At 42.3% G+C, this 19,897-nt stretch overlaps 1 protein-coding gene across 1 annotated transcript in view; it reads right to left on the reverse strand.

Annotated features, from left to right (window-relative positions):
* The window catches only part of Enthd1 (ENTH domain containing 1), a 109,143-nt gene that overhangs the window by 83,847 nt on the left and 5,399 nt on the right, over window positions 1-19,897 (reverse strand). The window lies entirely within an intron of this gene.

Consider the following 19,897-nt stretch of genomic DNA (forward strand, 5'->3'; position numbering starts at 1 on the left):
CTGTAATCCCAGTACTTCTACAGGGAAGTGGGCGGAGGAGTCAAGAGAATCAGCAGAAGCTTGTAGTCCAGTTAGTACAGAGTGGCAGACAGGATGAAACAAGAGACCTGCCTTAAACAATGTGAGAGGAAGGAACTGAGTCCCAAAAGTTGTCCTGACTGCCATACATATGCATGTGCATACATACACACACACACTCACACACACATGCATGTGCATAGACACACTCACACACACACACTCACACACTCATACATTCACACACACACACATGCATATGCATACACACACTCACACACATACATACACACTCACACACATATACACACACATGCACGTGCATACACACACTCACACACACACTCACACATGCACTCACACACATACACACAATACACACACATGCATATGCATACACACACACACTTAAAAGAAAATGCATAGCTCACATATGTAAATAGGAGCATGGAGTGATGAAACAAACTCAAGATGAACATGAGGCAAATAAGACCAGAGGATAGGACAGACTCAAACAAACAACCCAGCTACGAAACTACAGTCAAAACGGAGGCTAACCACCCTCACCATCTTAGACTCAACAGCTGAGGAGAGCCGTGATGGAGAAAAACAGCATTGTGTGTTCAAAGTACAGCAGTGAGGCCACAAGACTAAAAGTAACTAAAGGCCATAAAAGACAGATACAAGGCCCCAGTATTCATCCAAAAGTTTCCAAAGAAGATAGTTAGATAATAGTAAAACAGCAGTGTTCAGAAGAACAAGTGCTGGGATCTACAGGTAAGTCCTGAATCCTCACATCAAAATGATCTGCAAATCTGTCCAGGAAGCCCTGGCTGGGGAGCTCACAGGCCCCAGTGAGAGAACCTGTGGCTATTATTTTACTAAACTGACTAAAGCATCAAAGTGCCTTCTAAATTAATTTATCTATGCCTATAATTTTCTTCAAGGGTGTGGTCTCTTATAGGTAGACATTCTAGTGGAAAACACTTAGCATGAACTGGAATCAGTGGGCTATTAAAAAAAAAAAGACCTGGACTTGGGAAGGGAGTGTGATTGGAGGGTATGGACTTGGGAAGGGAGTGTGATTGGGGGGTGTGGGGTCGGAAGGGAGTGTGATTGGGGGGTCCCTGGGAAGAGTTAAGAGAAGGAGTAGGGAGTGAATAAGATAAAATACATTGTATGCATGTACGAAGTACTCAAAACCTAATGAGATATTATTTTAAAAACTGTCTTCATTCATACATACTTGTAATCCTGTAAGCACACAGGAAGCTGAGCCAAGAGGATCCCAAGTTCAAGACCAGCCAGGGCTACACAGAAGACTTCTTCAACGGGTCCAAAGAAACTGGTGAGAAAGCTCAATGGGTAAAGGAGCTGGTGGCCAGCCTGGCAACCTGAGTTCTAGCCTCAGAATCTACGTGGTGGGATAATGCAAACAGCAAGTCTATTATGCTGATTTGGTGTGAGCATAGCACAGCAAAGGCCATGGTACTAGCGTGGAGGTCAGAGGACAACTGGCAGAAGTCAATTCCCTCTGTCCACCCTGTGGGATCTGGGGGTTGAACCCCAGGTGATCAGGCTTGGCAGAAAGTGCTGTTCCCGGTGTTCTTCACTGCCAAGCCCCCAAAAGATTTAATTCAAAAAAAAAAAAAAAAAAAAAAAAAAGAATCCAAGGCTCAATGGATTCCATTCCCTGCACTACAAAACAAGAGTGGGGAAAACCAACCTCCATGTAAAGTCAGCAACAATAAACCTACAACCAGAAACGCTGTTGGAAACCACAGCCAGAGATCTCTCCCACATGGCTTCTATAGAGGGAGAGGAACAAATGTAACCATCATTTGATTTTTGGCTTAAGACAATGGCAGGCCTATCTCTCTTGGCTGTAGATTGGTGCTGCAGTATTGAATTAAGCCAAGATTATGAAAACTATATCTGGGCAGCATTTTCCTTGTTAAGAAAATTCTGAGGCCGGGCGGTGGTGGCGCACGCCTTTAATCCCAGCACTCGGGAGGCAGAGGCAGGAGGATTTCTGAGTTTGAGGCTAGCCTGGTCTACAGAGTGAGTTCCAGGACAGCCAGGGCTACATAGAGAAACCCTGTCTCAAAAAACAAAAAAAAAAAAAAAAAAAAAAAAAAAAAAAAACAAAACAAAAAAAAATTCTGAGGAGCTGGAGAGATGACTCAGCAGTTAAGAGCACTGACTGCTCTTCCAGAGGACCTGAGTTCAATTCCCAGCAACCACATGGTGGCTCACAACCATCTGTAAGAGGATCTGATGCTCTCTTCTGGTGTGTCTGAAAACAGCTACAGTGTACACATATACAATAAATAAATAAATAAATCTTTTAAAAAAGGAAAGGAAGGAAGAAAGAAAGAAAATTCTGAGTTACGGGGCTGGAGAGATGGCTCAGCAGTTAAGAGCAATAATTGTTCCAGAACACCAGGTTCGAGTTCTAGCGCCCATATAACAGCTCACAATTGGCTGTGACTGCAGTTCCAGAGCATCTGACGCCCTCTCTTGGCCTCTGCAGACACACATCATGCACAGACATACATGCAGGCAAAACACTCATACACATAAAAATAAACATTTTTTAAAATATAAATTATTAGTGAGAAATAGTTGTCTAAATAACATCTTTCATGGTTAAGCCTATGTCTGTGGAGTGAGCTTCCCTTGAACTATTAAAAACAACGTACCAATCACTATAGTGTTTTGCTATACTTCCCTATTGGGTGCTTAAAGTCCATGTAGATGAACAAAACTAACTTTTTTGGTTGTTGATTTGTTTTTTTGTTTCTTTGTTTGTTTGTTTTTTGTCAAGCCCAGTTGAGGATGTGGTCCTCAGGTCACTTGGCTTGAGAAGGGCTTCTAGCTCCTCTGGTCTGTCTTTCTCAGCTGTTCTGCCTTTTGAGAGTAAGTCAAGGCACTGCTTGACTGTGGCTTTGCTTGGCAATATGGACATGGTTATTCCTGTGTTGACCCTCCTCTTTACAGAGTAGAAACTGGTTAGTCTACCCAGTGGAGCCCCCATATTTAGAATAAAGAGATTATCTTAGAAGCTAACAGTCCAGTAGCTTCTGGAGTTGAGGCCTTGGCTGTGGCTGTGGGGTAGAGCTGAGATCCTTCTGCCTCCCTGACTCATCAGCCTCTCTGCTTGAGTTGTGAGAAATGCCCAGTTCTAATTGCACATTAACATTTTCATAGCTGATCTTCTGGGGTCCAGTGATAGATGCTGAAAACTCAATTATGACTTGTATTACTATTTGTCTGTAGGGTTGAAAACTGTTCTCCACCAATAGGGAACTGGAATAATGTCTCTGAACAGTGCATCCAGAAAGTTCTGTGAGAGGATAATGGGAGCATTGTAAATCAGACAACACTAAGAAAAATAGGGCAACTCAAGGAAGCTTAGAGTTATCACCAACCATCAAAGCTGTGCTTCTGGGCACAGTGATTGGAGTCCCATTAGAACATCTGTCTTCTTGCTAAGGAAGTGCCAAGGCAGTTGCCTCTTCTGTAAGTGAGAATTGGGAATTATAGGTGACAGATTACAATTCTATTAGTATTGCATTATAAAAAGAGAGATGAGGCCAGGCAGTGTGGTGTATGCCTTTAATCCCAGGACTCAGGAGGCAGAAGCAAGAGGATCTTTGGGTTCAAGACCAGCCTGATATACAGAGAGAGTTCCATGACAGCTAGGCAGCCAGGGCTACATAGAGAAACCCTGGTGTGTGTGTGTGTGTGTGTGTGTGTGTGTGTGTGTGTGTGTGTAAGAGGGAGGGAGGGTAGAGAGAGAGAGAGAGAGAGAGAGAGAGAGAGAGAGAGAGAGAGAGAGGATGTATGTCTCAAGAAAAAGAAGAAAATAGGAGAGAATATAGGCCAAGGCCTGAACTGGCTTAGACCCTTCATTTTCCTAGTGGAAACATGACCAAGTAGAGCTGAAGACCCACAAGTGGCCTGTCCATCTTCACTGCCTTGGCTGGGACTGAGAATAACAGCAGGTCAAGTGTGGTCTGGCTAGCTCCTTGAAGGGGTTCTAGGGAGGAGTTAGATGGGGTGCTTCTTGGAGAAGGAAGCAATCAGTGAAGGTGACAAACTGGACTCATAAAGAGGGGTTCACTTAGGGCTGTGGCTTCCAGACAGCTCCTCCCTGACCAAATCACAGAGCTACATATCCATGTGTCCTTGTGGGTCCTATGTGTCCTCCCTCATGTACCCACCATACCAGGAAGGGATCAGCATCTGAGAAAATGTAGAAATTCCTTTCCAAGTGTCCTTAGTACCTTGGCTCAAGGTCATCATGAAGCACTGTGCTGCTAAGCCAGTCTCCCTGCCTCTCAGCATCCCTGGGCTCTGTGGGAGAACAGAGTATCAGGGGTATGTCTGAGCCTGTGGACAGACATAGGGAATATAAAACCAAGGCTGAAGGTGGTGGAGCTTCTTGGTTCTCTCTTAGCTTTACACCCTTAAGTTTTAATGTTCTTGGGTTTTCTTGTTTTGTTGTTCTGAGACAGAGTCCAGACAGACTCAAAACTTGCTATGTAACTGAGGCTAGTTTTGAACTCCTGACCCTCTTTATCTTTACAGTGTGCTCTGTGAATCAGCTATATGGCTCATGACTATCATCCCTGTACATGACACCTGATTGCTTTAGACAAGGTCTTTCACTGAACTTGGAGCTCACTGATTAGTTAGGCTAGACTGGCTGGCCAGTGAGTCCTGGCAACTGTCCTCCTGTCTCCTCTTCAATGCTAGGATTATAGGCATGTGCCACGACGAGGCCTGGCTTCTTTATGTGGGTACTAGGGATTGAACTCAGTCCCCACACTTGCACACCAAGCACTCTCCTCAAAACACTATTTGACACTTTTACTAGGACACACACACACACATTTGTTTACTTAGACTTTGGAAAGTGACTTTACTTGATAAATCTCAGCTGCTTAATCTTCTAGATCACAAAATCTGTCTACAGCATAGATTGGCCAGGCCAAGGTGAGCTTGTTTTATTATTATCTCTTTTTGTAGTACTGGAATCAAACCCCGGGCCTCGAGTATGCTGGCAACCACTCTGCTACCACTGAGCTGCGTCTCCGGCCTCAATCCTCAATCCCCATGCTTCTGCCTTGATTGTTAAAGACTTCTCCGTGATATCAGAACATTTAAGTGTGGACTGCTGGCCGCTGGGCTCTCTGTTTCTACTCAGTGCTACTCACCACTAGATCATTCCTCACCATGTGTAGGTAAGGTTTGTTTTTGTTTTTGTTTTTGTTTTTGTTTTTGTTTTTTGAGACAGGGTTTCTCTGTATAGCCTTGGCTGTCCTGGAACTCACTCAGTAGACCAGGCTGGCCTCGAACTCAGAAATCCGCCTGCCTCTGCCTCCCAAGTGCTGGGATTAAAGGCGTACGCCACTGTTGGGGACCGCACTAGCCCCATGTTGGGGCGGCCAAAATAAATGTTGCAGCCCAGGCAAAATGTTGAGGCCCTGGCCGACCCACGTTTGGCCGGCCACTGTATCCCGGCCCAAGCTGCTGCTCCGGTCTGCAGGTCGGGGGTTCAGCAAGAGCGAGGGTGATGGCAGATTCTACCTAATGTCTGATGTGTATGAATCTCTCTCTCTAGTCTCCCTAATGTCTTCTCTCTGCTGTGTCTCCCTAATGTCTTCTATCGTCTCCATTCTGATCTGTTCTGTCTCTGCCTTTTATATGTCTCACTTCTAAGCCACGCCTCTAAGTTACACCTTTAATCATGCCCTTAGGTCTTGTCTCTAACTCTGATCTCTATAATCTCACACACCTTTAATCTCAAGGTATCTAAACCAAGATTATCAGAGTGTTCTCAGCTGTTGTAGGCTATTGTAATTTAAATCTCATGTCAGGGTATATGGCTCAAGATGGCTGCAAAGCTGATAGCCGCTTTCTGCTAAAAGTCGGCCCCCAACACGCCACCACTGCCCGGCTAAGGTTTGTTTTTTTTTTTTTAAATAAAATTTGTAACTAATTAAATTAGATAAATCTAAATTAAGTGAAACCCTAAATATTCTTTGTAGAATCTGAGAGGAAAAAAATTAAGCAAATTTATAAAAGAAAAAAAATAGTCAAACAATAAAACAATCTCAGTCACTGGCACTAAATGATTTGAAACGGTGAAAAGAAGTCCCCAGCGCCAGTGCCCCCGCCACCCTTTGCTGCACTTAATAAATGACTTGAGCTGTTTCCTGGGGACTGGTGTGTTGTTCTGGCTTCCTCAGTCTGACAGTGCAGCTAAAACTCTCTGAGAGGTGGGCCTAGTGGGAGGGCTTGAGTTAACTTGGGACCATGTTCTTGCAAAAGACCCACCAGTCTCTGGCTTCCTGCTTTGAGATGGATTTTTTTCCTCCCAGTTTTGTGACTCCAGCTTCCATGAAGTCTTCTCTAGAGGTCCTGGAACCCTGCCTCCAAATTTCTAGAACTGTGAGCTAACTGACTTCTTCTCTGTATAGAAATTAGTTGCCTTTGACATTTTATTGTAATAATAAAAATAGGATTAGCATTCCTCCATTTCCTTTTATTTTTTCATATCATTATTTATGATGGTGACTTATTATAAATAATAAAACAATTTTTAATGGTGACTTCCCCTGCCCACCCTCCATACACACTGTACCTGTGAGCCACCAGTCCCTCCTTTGGGCCTACCGAGGCACACTGGTCACACAACCAGACTGTTAATCATTCAGGAGGTAGATGTTCAATATCTCCATCATGAAAACCAAAGATGCAAATACAGGGACCTCATTACCAGCAGCAGCAGCAGCACGTGCGCGCACGCACACACACCGACAGAGAGAGAGAGAGAGAGAGAGAGAGAGAGAGAGAGAGAGAGAAGGAATTGGCATGTAAACTAAGGTCTTAATGCCACTGTACTATGACTATGATGAATATGGGGACAGAGCTAGGGCTGGCAGAAGAGAACTGCATCCCTTATCCAGGACCACAAACAAAGCCTTCCTACTGAGCAGAGAGAGCACATGTCCCAAGAAATGCAGGTAATAAAATATTGGTCCCTAACAATATTAGACTGACAGCTTATTATGTGCCTGACTCTGCACTCTCTGAGCTCATTATGAAGTCCACTTTATGAGAGAATAGCAAGGCTTGAGGTGATGAAGAAACTTGCCCAAAGTCAGAGCGTTAGTGAGTTGGAGCAGAGACGGACTCTGTAAACAAGACAGTGCACACCTCAATTCCTGGACTGACCTTGCCTATGATCCATTGCTATTTATTTGATGAGAATCCAGAGTAACTGTGTGGACACAGCACTGCCAACACTCACCTGCCTCTCTCTCTTTTCTGTTTGCTTTCTCTGCCATCCTGGGCACAGTAAATAAGAAGTACAGGGGGAAGACTTATCAGGTGGGTGGAGGTCACTTTCAACTTTAAATGAACTCAAGCCTTGCTTCTTGCTCTCACAGTTATCAGTCCAACTCTATTTGTAGAAAGGGAACAAACAGCTGAAACATGCCACTGTGTTAAGTAAACACACTGTGCTTAGATGCACAGCGATATAACTTAAAGCCACAGGCTCATGATGACCCAAAACCTGTAATGTGTTTGTTAAAAGAAAGTATTTGTTCATAACAAAAGACTGATGCAGGGAATCTCTACAAATGCACTCAGGGAGCCTTCGTTAACTAGCCCACTGCCAGTGCGCACCTGCAACTGCATTTATTAGTCTGCAACCACACATCAGACTTATTCAGATTACAGTTTTGGCTAGTGCTGTCTGACAAGAGTTGGGGAAAGAAAAGAAAACATTAAGTCTGATCCACCCTGAAGCTGGAGAGTTTTATCTCCATAGTACTTAGCAACTGCATCATATTGGCTGAGAGCCATCGACCTTCTGAAACCCTACGTCTAGACTTCCCTGTACAAGAAGCAATACTTCCAAATTTCAGTGATTTGATTTTGTAGCTTTGACTTGACTAATCACATCTAAAGTAAATACTCCTGCATTTAAAAGATGCTTTTCTTGCATTTTTTGGTAGTGAGCCTAGCCTTTAACAGCCCAGCCATCTTTCCACTGTGTGTGGTAAGCAGTACATGCCTTTAATCCCAGCACTCAGGAGGCAGAAGTGGAAGGAATCTCTGTGAGTTGAGAACCAGCTGGGTCTACATAGCAAGTTCCAGGGCAGGCAGGGCTATGTAGAGATACCCTATCTTAAAAGAAAAAGGGTATTTTTCTTTCTTTCCTTGAACTTTTTGTAAATTGCTCAGGCCTTTTGAGTGAGGTACAGTTGCTTAGAAAGAATACAGTCTTGGTTTCTGCCTTTCCCTACTGCCCACGCTGTGTTTCTTCTCTGTCTAAATCTTTAAGAAATCAAATACCTGGTGTTTTCTTCTTTTTTTCCTCTGTAAATCTGAATCCAAACCCTCACAAGAGATTTTAGTCATTTATAGCCTAAGTATAAATATAAATAAATATAAATATAAAGTTTCTAGAATATTTGCTTCTGCACTTTTATGTTCAGTTGTGATTGAGGGCTTAAAGGCTTAGTTTGTTTAAAGTTTGGTAGGTGAATAGGTTATTGGTACGGCCCATCATTGTTGGAGACAGGACAGAGAAGCAGAGATACCCTGTGCACAAACCAGCACAGGTTTGAATATGGATGTGAGCTGCCTTGTTTCCTAAGAGAGGGGTTGAGGATGGCCCTAGAAAGCCAACATAGCAATGTATCAAAGTATGCTACTTCCAGGAAAATGGCTTAACATAGCTTTCTAATAACACTGAAATTTTGTTCTTGTAAAATGTGTCTACTTTTGAAATATGCCTTTAATTTAAATATGTGGATACATGCAAAAATGGCCTATGTAAATAAAAGCAATTGCAATTTCACAGCTCACTTAGTTTGGAATAAAAAGGCACTTAACAACCTATAATGAACATATTTTCAAAAATCTAAGTTTAGAAGAATTTCACTGAGTGTCCTGGTACATGCCTTTAATTCCAACACTTAGGAGGCAGAGCCTGGTGAATCTCTGTGAGTTCGAGGCCAGCCTGGTCTACAAAGCAAGTCCAGAATAGCCAGGGCTGGTTACCCTGAGAAACGCTATCTTGAAAAACTAAACCATATTTGTCTAACTGCATGATTTGATAGTATGACAAAGTTTAACATTTCATTGTGCATTTACTAAACAATTTTAATTAAGCACATTCTAGAAGTTCAATGAAACCATGTTAAGGTCTTTTACAGGCTCAAGTCATGAGGGCTGTTTAGTATAGTAACAGAATCTGACTCAGTGGTGTTGGGATGCATGAGTTCTACCTGTGTTCGGTTTACTGGCTGTGCAGCCTTACAGCCCTCTGAGCTTCAGCTTACTGTCTCTGTAAGAGATAATATTCCCAGGAGAACCCCTTACCCATGGGGATATGGTCTAAGGTGCCCAGTAGGTGCCTCAAACTATGGATCATCCAAACCCTACAGGCCCTATGCTTGTCTTGCATCTGTGTTCTTGTGGTGATGTTCAGTTATAAATCAGGCACAGAAAATCCCAGCTCTTTCTGTAGGGGAGAGATAGGGTTAGAACTGGTTTTTTAAATAGACCAGAGCACTCTATGTTTCTTAAGCTCTACCCTCAAAGAAATGTGTTAACTAGCACTAATCTGATGGGCTTGCTGAGCCTCACCAATGTGGGAGAAGAGAAATACCCAACTCCAATCTAGTCTAGCCATCCCAGGAGCCACTGAAGAGGGGGCAGGTGGGGTAAGTGGAAAGCACAGGTGAAGTTCATTCCAGAAGTACAGGCTCACTAAACAGAGACCTAGCCTCAAGATGAGTACATTCTCGCTGCCTTCTTACAATAACGCCACAGTAGAAAAGCCTTTTTCCCAGTCCCTCCCACCTGCTCATCAAGTCCAGTGACTGGAGAAAAATTACAAGACAGACTAAAAGGCAAGAAGCACAGTCTGAAGACAGAACAAGCATGAAAAGCACAATCAAATCTGGCAGGGATGCTGGAAAGATGTGGACTGCACTAACAGATAACAGGGCAGCAAGTGATGATAGAGAAACGGGCAGAGGGGCGGGAAAGCTACAAGAACCAAAAAGAAAGCATGAAGATGAAAAATGCCAAAGAGCACCTTTAGACAGGACATGGCTGAGCAAAGAACCTTCCAGTTTGAGAACATCTCAGTAGAGACCCAGAGAGAAGAAACACATGAAAAAGAAACGGAGTAGAATATCCGCACCTGCAGGACGGCCATGATGTAACAGATGTTGGTGGGGATTGAAGAGAGTGAGAGATAGAAACTAACAGACCAAACATGTGGAGCGACAGCCACTGAGAACTGCTCCCAGATTAATGTCAGTCTGCGGTCCAGGTTCGCTCAGAAAATGACCCAGGCTTACCATTTCCAAACCCCAGAAAAGCAAAGGCAAAGAAAGAGGCCAGAAGGGAGAAAAGCTTTCCCTATAAAGGAACAAAGACAAGAACAATATTCATCATCTCCTTAGAAACCATGCAAGCAGGGAGAAAATGAAGAGAAATATTAAAATTGATACAAGGGAAACCACCAGGCTAGAATTCTGTGCCCTGTGACATGCCCTTCAAATGAGAAGGGGAAATAGTTTCTCCAACCAGAACTCAGGGATCTGCTGTCAGAGTTCTTGCCAGGCAAGGAATGTTCAAAGATCTTCTTTAATAAGAAGTAAAGCAGCAAAGGCCAGAAACAGATCCTCATGAAAGAAGACAGCACCAGGGTTGGTGTAAGTGGAGGGAAAACAAAATCTTCCTTTCACCCATTCTTTATGAATCTCACAGCAGATTTTTCACAATATTACCTAACACCGAGGCTGGGATATAGCTCAGTTGGGATATAGACTGCTTGCCTAGCATAGAGGGAGCCCTAGGTACCAACTCTATTACTTTGGAAACCTGGCCTGGTGGCCCACAGCTGTAATACCAGCAGCACTTGGGAGGTGTGTGCAGGAGGATCAGAAGTCCACAGTCATTCTTGGCTACAGGGTGAAGTCAAGGGAAGCCTGGATAAGTGAGAGTCTACTGTGATGGTGGTAAAAATATATTTGACTATATGGCTGCAAAATGGCTGATGGCAATAATATAAGGTATGGGAAGGAAAAACTAGAATTACCTTGTCATTATAAAATACTAGCATTACCTGTGAGGTTGTGTAGTGGGCACTAGTCAGATCTCCCTAGCTGTAACATATACCAACTTATACAGAGGACAGGTTTATTTGGGGTCTCGCTATTAGAAGTTTCAGGCCATGATTACTGATTGGTCCTGCTGCTGTAGGGCCTGTAATAAGGCAGAATGTGGTCTTTTAAAACAAACAAACAAATAAATAAATAAACAATCAAAAAAACATGTTCACCTCATGGCTAAAACATGAACGAGAAGAGAAAGGGACTAAGGTCTCATAAATCCTCCTCAAAGTTGTGCCATCGATGGCTTCCCACTAGGCTCTACCTCTTGAAAGATCCACCACCTATTCCCCAATAGTGCCATTGACTAGGTACCAAGCCTCTCAGATACTTAACCAAATCATAGCATAGTGTTATTTAATAATGAGGCCAGACTGGCTGTACACATATGGTACAAACTCAAAGGTCCACAAAAATGAGTGAAAAGGATGTAGAACTGACACACCAGAGAAGAGAAAAATGAGATCATATAAAACTACCAATTAAACACAAAGGGGCAGAGAGTTGGTATACACCATGTCTTATATTTAAGCACTGATAAAAGAAGAAAAGAAAGGGAGGGAGAGAGGGAGGGAGGGAGGGAGGGAGGGAGGAGGGAGGGAAGGAGGGAGGAAGAGAGGGAGAGAGGAAGGAGACAGGGTGAGAGGAAGGAGACAAAGAACAAGGCCAACAGACTGAAACAGTGGGAACAATGACAGCTATTAATCCCATTATCAGAAATCAGTCTGAGTACCAGTAAAGACAAAAATGACCCCAAGAAATAAGACCCAACTAAATGTTGTCTGCAAGAAGCTCACTTTAAATATAAAAACACACTGAGTAAAAGTAAGCGGAGAAGCCGGGTACAGTGGCTTGCACTTGTAGTCGTAGATACTGGGCAGACAAGTTGGAGGCTGGTCTGAGTACCAAAGTGAGACTTTAATTGAGTAGAATGAAAACTCAGCTTATTAAACTTTATGAGGTACAGCCAAAGTAGCTCTCCCCCCAGCCCAAACACACACACACACACACACACATACAGAGAGAGAGAGAGAGAGAGAGAGAGAGAGAGAGAGAGAGAGAGAGAGAGAGAGAACAAGAAAGAACATTGAATTTAGGGGCCAACCAACAAAGCCAGAAGTCTTTTTTGTTTTATAAAGAGACTCTGGTCTCTTGCCGATCTGTGAGTCAAACAGGCTTCCAGTGAGAATTACTTGGGTCTCGAAGTGTGTTCCGGGACTTTCTCAGAGACCCTTCTCTAATCCAGCAACATCATTTTTATCCAGCAGTTTTTCAATGGTCCAACCCCTTATTTTAGGTCCCTCCTCTTTTTTTTAACTGTGCCAAAGTCTGATGGTAAAAAAGATGATTCACACATTGGTATATGCCCTCAGAATCTGGTTAAGGAAATGATATACACATATGTCACATATATCACAGTATGTCCTAAAAGGCACCATGCTGACATGAATAAAACAGTACAGCATTCACTATTACTCAGGGAGGGAAGGAGAGTGGGGCATATGCAGGAAACGGTCTCTGAGGGGGACTGGGAAGACTAAAGGGAAATTCAACAACAGCAAGAAATGAATATTCTCCAGGGGAAAGAACATCTAGGATGCAATACACAGCAATACATTAGCAGTGCTTGGTGACAGAGCAGCCTACATTGAAGGCTAATGAGATGAAAGCACAGACAGGTTGGGAGTCAAACCCTTGACTACATATCCCATCAATAGCACCTGTCAGCACCTCCACCTCCTCACAGGCACACTGTAATATGAACTGAATTATGCCAAAAGCATCTCTTCTACAATACAACATTCCCTGGGAAGTAAACGCAAAGGGGAAGGTATGTAGAAGATAAAGCGATAATCTCCAATGAAATCATTTTCATTTATTAGTAAATATTCAATTAATAAATATGACATCTGCCAGGCAGTGGTAGCGCACGCCTTTAATCACAGCACTTGGGAGGCAGAGGCAGGCGGATTTCTGAGTTCGAGGCCAGCCTGGTCTACAGAGTGAGTTCCAGGACAGCCAGGGCTACATAGAGAAATCCTGTTTCGAAAAACAAAACAAACAAACAAAAAAAATGACATCTATCAATGCCCTTACAAAGTGAACGGATAACCACATGATGCCCCTATGGACAGCCAGTTGTGATCCCCTATGGACAGCCAGCTGTGATCCTCTATGGACAGCCAGCTGTGATCTGTGATTTTCTTGCTGTCTCAGTGATGGCCAGTCCCTGAGGAACCCGCACTGTTGTACTCAGCTCGAATATTTGGTCCTAATCGCAAGTGTTAGAGAATCTGAAAACCTTCATGAAAACGGATTTAAATGTACTCGTACCCATGTTCACAGAAAAGCTATAACAAATGCATAAACAGGCCTGTCTGAGTATTTGTAATTCTATACTTTGCAAGTTCCCTCTTCAGAATAGCTCATGAGCTCTTTAGAGCAGGAACTAGCCTCTCTGCTTTACAAAGTCCTCCAAGTTTAGTCCGGTGATAAAATAGCTGCTCTGGAATTTTCAAGGGGAAACCTGCAAATTTTAATTAGCATTGTTTTACCTTGTAAAGATGAATTTATATTGTGATTCAGGAAGCAGAGGCAAGAAGAGTGTGGATTTGAGGCCATGCTAGACTACATAGTAAAATAGTGAGACCTCAATAAAAAAATTTAAAAAATTAAAACTTAATCTTCATGGAAGTTGACTTGTATAAAAATTTCTGAATGAATCAAGCACAGCAGGATAAAACCTCATGAAGAGTTCTCCAATTTCATCATTAAGCCCAAAACCTAATCTAAAATAAACACTTAAAAAGTAAGATGCACAGCATGATTAAATCTGATTTATGCTAGGAATGCAGAAAATCAAGGTCATAGACCATATTCACAGGATAAAAAGATTTTAAAACACATAATCATCTCAAAAGATGCATAAAAAGCATTGACAACACTTAACATGATTTCTTAGTTTTAAAATATACTCAAGGGCCAGTGAGGTGAATCAGAAGGTAAAGGGGCCAGCCACCAAACCTGATGACCCAGTTACCCCCAGAACCCATTGGGGATGGTAGAAGGTGAGAACTGACTCCTGAAAACTGTCCTCAGACCTTTGCATGCATGCTGTGGCACACAAGCACCTGAACACACACACACACACACACACACACACACACACACACACACACACACACACACGTACATATGCCCATACATACACTATAGTAGTAATGATAATAATAAAATTGAAATACACTTAACACATCAGGAACAAAATAAAACCTATTCAACCTGAGCAAATGTAAAAAGCCCACAGCTAACTAATATGGTATCACAAACCTATAATCCTAGCATTTAAGAGGGAGGCTGAGGCAGGAGGACTGAGTTCCAGGCTAGCCTGAGCTACATAGTGAGACCCTGTCTCAAAACAAAAAAGAAAGGAAGAAAAAGAACCAATAGCTCGCATCATATTTAATGCCTGAAAGAAAGCTTTCCTCCTAAAAGTAAGAACAAGGGAAGGCTGTCTACTCTCACCACTGAGAAAGTACCATGACCAAGACAACTTACAGAAGAAAGGGTTTGCTTGTCTTATGGTGCCAGAGGGTAAGAGGGTATGTTTCCCACCATAATAGGGAAACATGGCAGCAATTAGGACAGTGGTCAGAGCAGGAAGCTCCTCCAGCCACCATGCCAACCTGCTGCCATGCTTTCCTGCTGTGACAGTCTCTCTATGTAGTCCTGGCTGTCTTTGAATTCCCTGTGAAGACCAGGCTGGCCTTGAACTTACAGAGAACCTCCGGCTCTGCCTCCCAAGTGCTGGAATTAAAGGCATGTACCACCATGGCCAGCCTACACCCAAGATATTATGGAGGCATTTTCTCAACTAAGGTTCCCTTCCTCTCAGATGGATACAGCTGATGTCAAGTTGACATGAAACTAGCCAGCACACATATATTACCAATCTACCTAAAAATACCTATAACAGTATATAAATATATGTATGTAGTTTAAATAAAAATTTACAACCTGGGCTAATGACACCCCCTCCCAAGAGCCATAGATTATCTAACAACAACAAAAACAACAACCAGGCGTGAGAAGCCCTCTTTTGAGTTGTTGGTCAGGGTTGTCCAAGAGAAACTAAAACACAAAACATTATAGTCATTTCTGTTGTCCTTGGTTGCCCCCAAGAGGTAGAAGGTAAGTCCCTGTTCCTGAAGACACCATGCACTTCAGACACACGGGGCCCAGAGGACCTGAGCTGGATCTGACCTGAAAGCCTCCTCCTTAAGGACTAGCTTTCATGGTATCAGAAGGTGCCATGCAGCTTCCAAGGGAGGGAGACAACCAACAGTGCTACCTAGCTATGATATCTATGAACCATACCAACACTAGCATGACACAATGATACTCAGGGTGTGGTAGTGACCTGCATACTATTTTCTAATTGAGCTTAAGGCCTGCTCAACAAGAAGGAAATTGTGCCTGGCTCTAGAAACCTAGCCAACTACTCAAGGGCACTGAATTCATTGATCTTGAAGGAGAATCTACAATCGTCATTTTAATAAAACAGCATAGTCCCTAAATAAATTAGAAATATCTATCTTCATACCCATAGCTAAGTGTAGTTCTCACCCTTCATCAAGGAAACTTTTCTCTTCGCAAGAGAGGGAAACCATTATAGATAAACCACAACCAAGCAAAGTGCAGAGGGCTGGAGGTGGTGTTCAGAAGCCCTGTGAGTATATTTTGTAAATAACCACAGCGGGGCTCACTATCAGAAAGCAGATCAACTTTATTTAGGGTGATTTAAGGCTTATAACGTTCTAGGGGATTGAGGATAGGAACACCCAGGATGGGCAAATGTCACTGGCTGAGGGATTTGGGTACCAAAATGGGGAAGCATTTCAGGAATCTCAGGTGCTAGCTGAACATTGAGGCCACATGACATTCCTCAGGAAGAGGCAGATGTGGGGGCTCAGAATTCCCCAGACAAGGTCAGGGTGGACTTCGACCTTAATTAGCAGAATTTTCCCACAAAAGAGGCCATGATTTTTTAAAGAGGAAGGTGGGAATATGTTGGAGAGTTTGGAAGGAGGAGAGAAGTGATAAAATTATATCACAAACTCAAAAAGTTAAAAAAAAATTAAAGAAAAATCCATAAGATAGCAATGCTCCCCAAATTTGTCTAGAGAGCCAATGCAATCCCAGCCAAAACTTTATCTTCAGTTTGAATAGAAACTGATAAGTTGACACTGAATCCACAAGGAAATGCAAGGGACCTGGAATAAGTAAAATGCTATTTAAAACGGTGAATGGAGTTGAAGTATTATACTCCTTGATTTCAAATATTACTGCAAAGATATATCAATGTGCTGGCATATGGAAGACACACAGATCTGTGAGGATACAGATTACAGACATAACTTATCATAAGGGGCCAGTATAACTCAATGGGGAAGAGTGCTCTTTTAAACAGGTGGTAAGGCATCTATATGCAAAAAACTTGAAGTAGGTTCCCTATCTCATATCATATAGAAATATTTAGTCAACAGAAATCCAAGATCTGAATAAGAGAGTGTGCTGGCTAGTTTTATGTCAACTCAACACAAGCTAGAGTTACCTGAAAGGAGGGAACCTCAATTGAGACAATACCTCCATAAGACCAGGCTGCTGGACATTTTCCTAATTAGTGACTGATTAGGGAGTGCCCAGGCCCTTGTGGATGGTGCCCTCCCTGGGTTGGTGGTCTCGGGTTCAATAAGAAAGCAGCAGTTTGAGAAAGCCATGGGAAGCAAACCAATAAGAAGCATCCCTCCATGGCCTCCTCATCAGTTCCTGCCTCCAGGTTCCTGCCCTGTTTGGGTTCCTGTCTTTCCTTTCTAACTTGCTTTATGGTCGTGGTGTTTCATCACAGCAATGGAAATGCTGATGGAGACAAGAGAGTTAAAACTACAAAACTCTTAGAAGAAAATATAAGTATCAACCATCATGGCCTGGTATTTGACAACAATTTGCTTTATATATGATATGTAAAGTAAAGCAACCAAATGAAAAACAGATACATTAGACTTCATCAAAATTTAAAACTTTTCACAAGGTGTGGTTGCACACATCTTTAACCCCTACCAGAGAGGCAGAGGCCAGTGGATCTCTGTGAGCTTAAGACCAGCTTGGTCTACATAGCAAAGTTCCAGGCCAACTAGAGATACATAGTAAGACTGTTTAAAAATAACAATAAGCCGGGCTGTGGTGGCGCACACCTTTAATCCCATCCCTTGGGAGGCAGAGGCAGGCAGATTTCTGAGTTCGAGGCCAGCCTGGTCTACAGAGTGAGTTCCATGACAGCCAGGGCTAAACAGAGAAACCCTGTCTCGAAAAACAAAAACAACAAAAATAACAATAAAATTTTGTGCATGGGGGGACAGACACATCAAGAAGGCAAAAAAAAGAGCAAACTACAGAATAGCAGAACATACTTTCAAGCCACCTATTTGCTAAGAGTCTTATACCCAGAATATATATATATATATATATATATATATATATATATATATATATATATATATATATAACTTTTAAAACTCAGCAATAAAAGAACTCATTTGAAAACAGGCAAAGGACTCAAAAAGATGTTTCTAAAAGACAACAGCTGTATCGGCAGCAGGGGCATGATGCTTGAGATTATGAGTCTTAGGGAAATGTAAATCAAAGGCACAGCAAGGGCCAACGTCATACCCACTAGGATTAATCGTGATTTTAAGTTGGACAAAATAATAAGTGTTAGCAAAAACACAGAGAAATGAAACCCTCTTACCCTGATGATGGGAGTGAAAGACGGCTCAGCAGATCCTCCAAAGGCCAGACACTGACACTAGCATGCTCTAGCCATTCTACTGTTCTCTAAGCAAGCCAAAGCACTGGCAGCAGAGGCCTGAACCGACACACAGCCATGTTCACTGCATTGCTGTTCTCTAGGGCTCACATGTAGAACCACCCCAGGTTTGCTTAAATGCTGTTAAGTACAGAAAATAAAATGCCATTCAGCCATAAATGTATGGGGTTCTGATACATACTACCACATGGAGGAGATCAAGGATCATAGGGTAAGAGAAAGAAGCCTAATGGAAAGAAAAAAATACACAGGAAAATTCCACTTCCATGTGAGTGCACTTAACAGTCAAGTCAATCAAGATAGAAAACAGAGGCTTCATGGAACGGGAATGAGGAGCTATTGCTTCATGTTGACAGTGATTTAGAAACCTTTGAGCGAGAGTGGTGGTGGCTTCACAACATAGTGAAGGTAATGAACACACCAAACTGCACACTTACAAATGGAAATATGAGCCTGGCATGGTAGCACATACTGCTAATCCCAGCACTTGGAAGGTAGGGGCAGGAAGATCAGGAATTCAAGGTCAACTCAACTCAGCTACTTAATAGACTCAAGTCCATGTGAGAGTCCGATTCAAAAAGAATTAATACAAGGAATACAAAAAGGCAAGTGTTGATATAGATATCACATATTATAATAAACAACCTTATAATTATATATACCATATACAAATGGCCCTATATTTTATAAGTAATTACATTATGTATATATCTAAGTTACAATTTGTATGGTATGTGCATTATATCTCAACAAATTTTTTATAAAGAGGAAAGATAAAAAGAAACAAGTTCCTAACCTATGGAAAGGTATGGAAAAATCTTAGGGTATACTGCCAATGAAAGAAACCAGGCTAAAGAAGTTTTATAAAGTCTGGAAAAAGTAAAACTATAAAGGCCAATGGCATCCAGGGCAAAGAGGGTGAGCAGGTCATGAGGCATCCTTGGGGAAGTGAAAGACCCTGCGTCACACTGGGTTGTGAACAGAGGACAATATGTCTTTCTAATACCTACAGAACTATGACACAAATAAACTGAACATAGTAGTTGTATCAACACTGGCTGCCACTTGGAGCAAACGTACCTCACTGATGTTAGAAATTGAAGAGATGATGTTTTGGTGGAGAAGAGTACAGAGAAACTATTTTTTGTCTAATTTTTGCATTTCTTTAAAGTGTCATTTTAATATGCAGTAACCATGGAAAGTAGAGTGAACTTTATTCTCTTCTTACAACTTTAAGCACAATTTAACTTTGCATTTCTAACACAAAGAGAAGGAATGTTGGCTCTTTTCCTTCACAAATCTGGCACCGATCCACTTCAATCCTCTAACGTCTCCCTATGCCATCTCTTTTCCACACCCAGAATTATCTTATGACCTAAATTTCTGAGCTTCGGAAAGTGAGCCCATCTCCATAGCCTTCAGAGGTTCCAGAGTCCCTAGAAACACTTCTCCAGTTTATGATTAAATTCCAACTTAATTACACTTTCGAATTACAGTGACATCAATATACAAACTGCAGTGTCTCCTCTTTAATTTGCTGTATTTGCTTTTCTATGAGGCATCACTGGATCAGACCTAAGTGCGTTCTATGTTCTTTTGAAAACAAACGCACTGTTCTCCCAAGTGCCACAGTCAACACAGAGGATGAAAATGTGAATCATAGCTGTCTAAGAAAAACGGTGGCTGGGACATTTAAGGATAACTCTTCAAGTATGGGGTAATAACAGTGTGCACATCAACCTAGCATGTGGGAGGTTGGGGCTGGAGGGCAAGCTCAAGACAG

This window comes from Arvicanthis niloticus, chromosome 13 (assembly GCF_011762505.2).
Source record: "Arvicanthis niloticus isolate mArvNil1 chromosome 13, mArvNil1.pat.X, whole genome shotgun sequence".
Taxonomy (NCBI): domain Eukaryota; kingdom Metazoa; phylum Chordata; class Mammalia; order Rodentia; family Muridae; genus Arvicanthis; species Arvicanthis niloticus.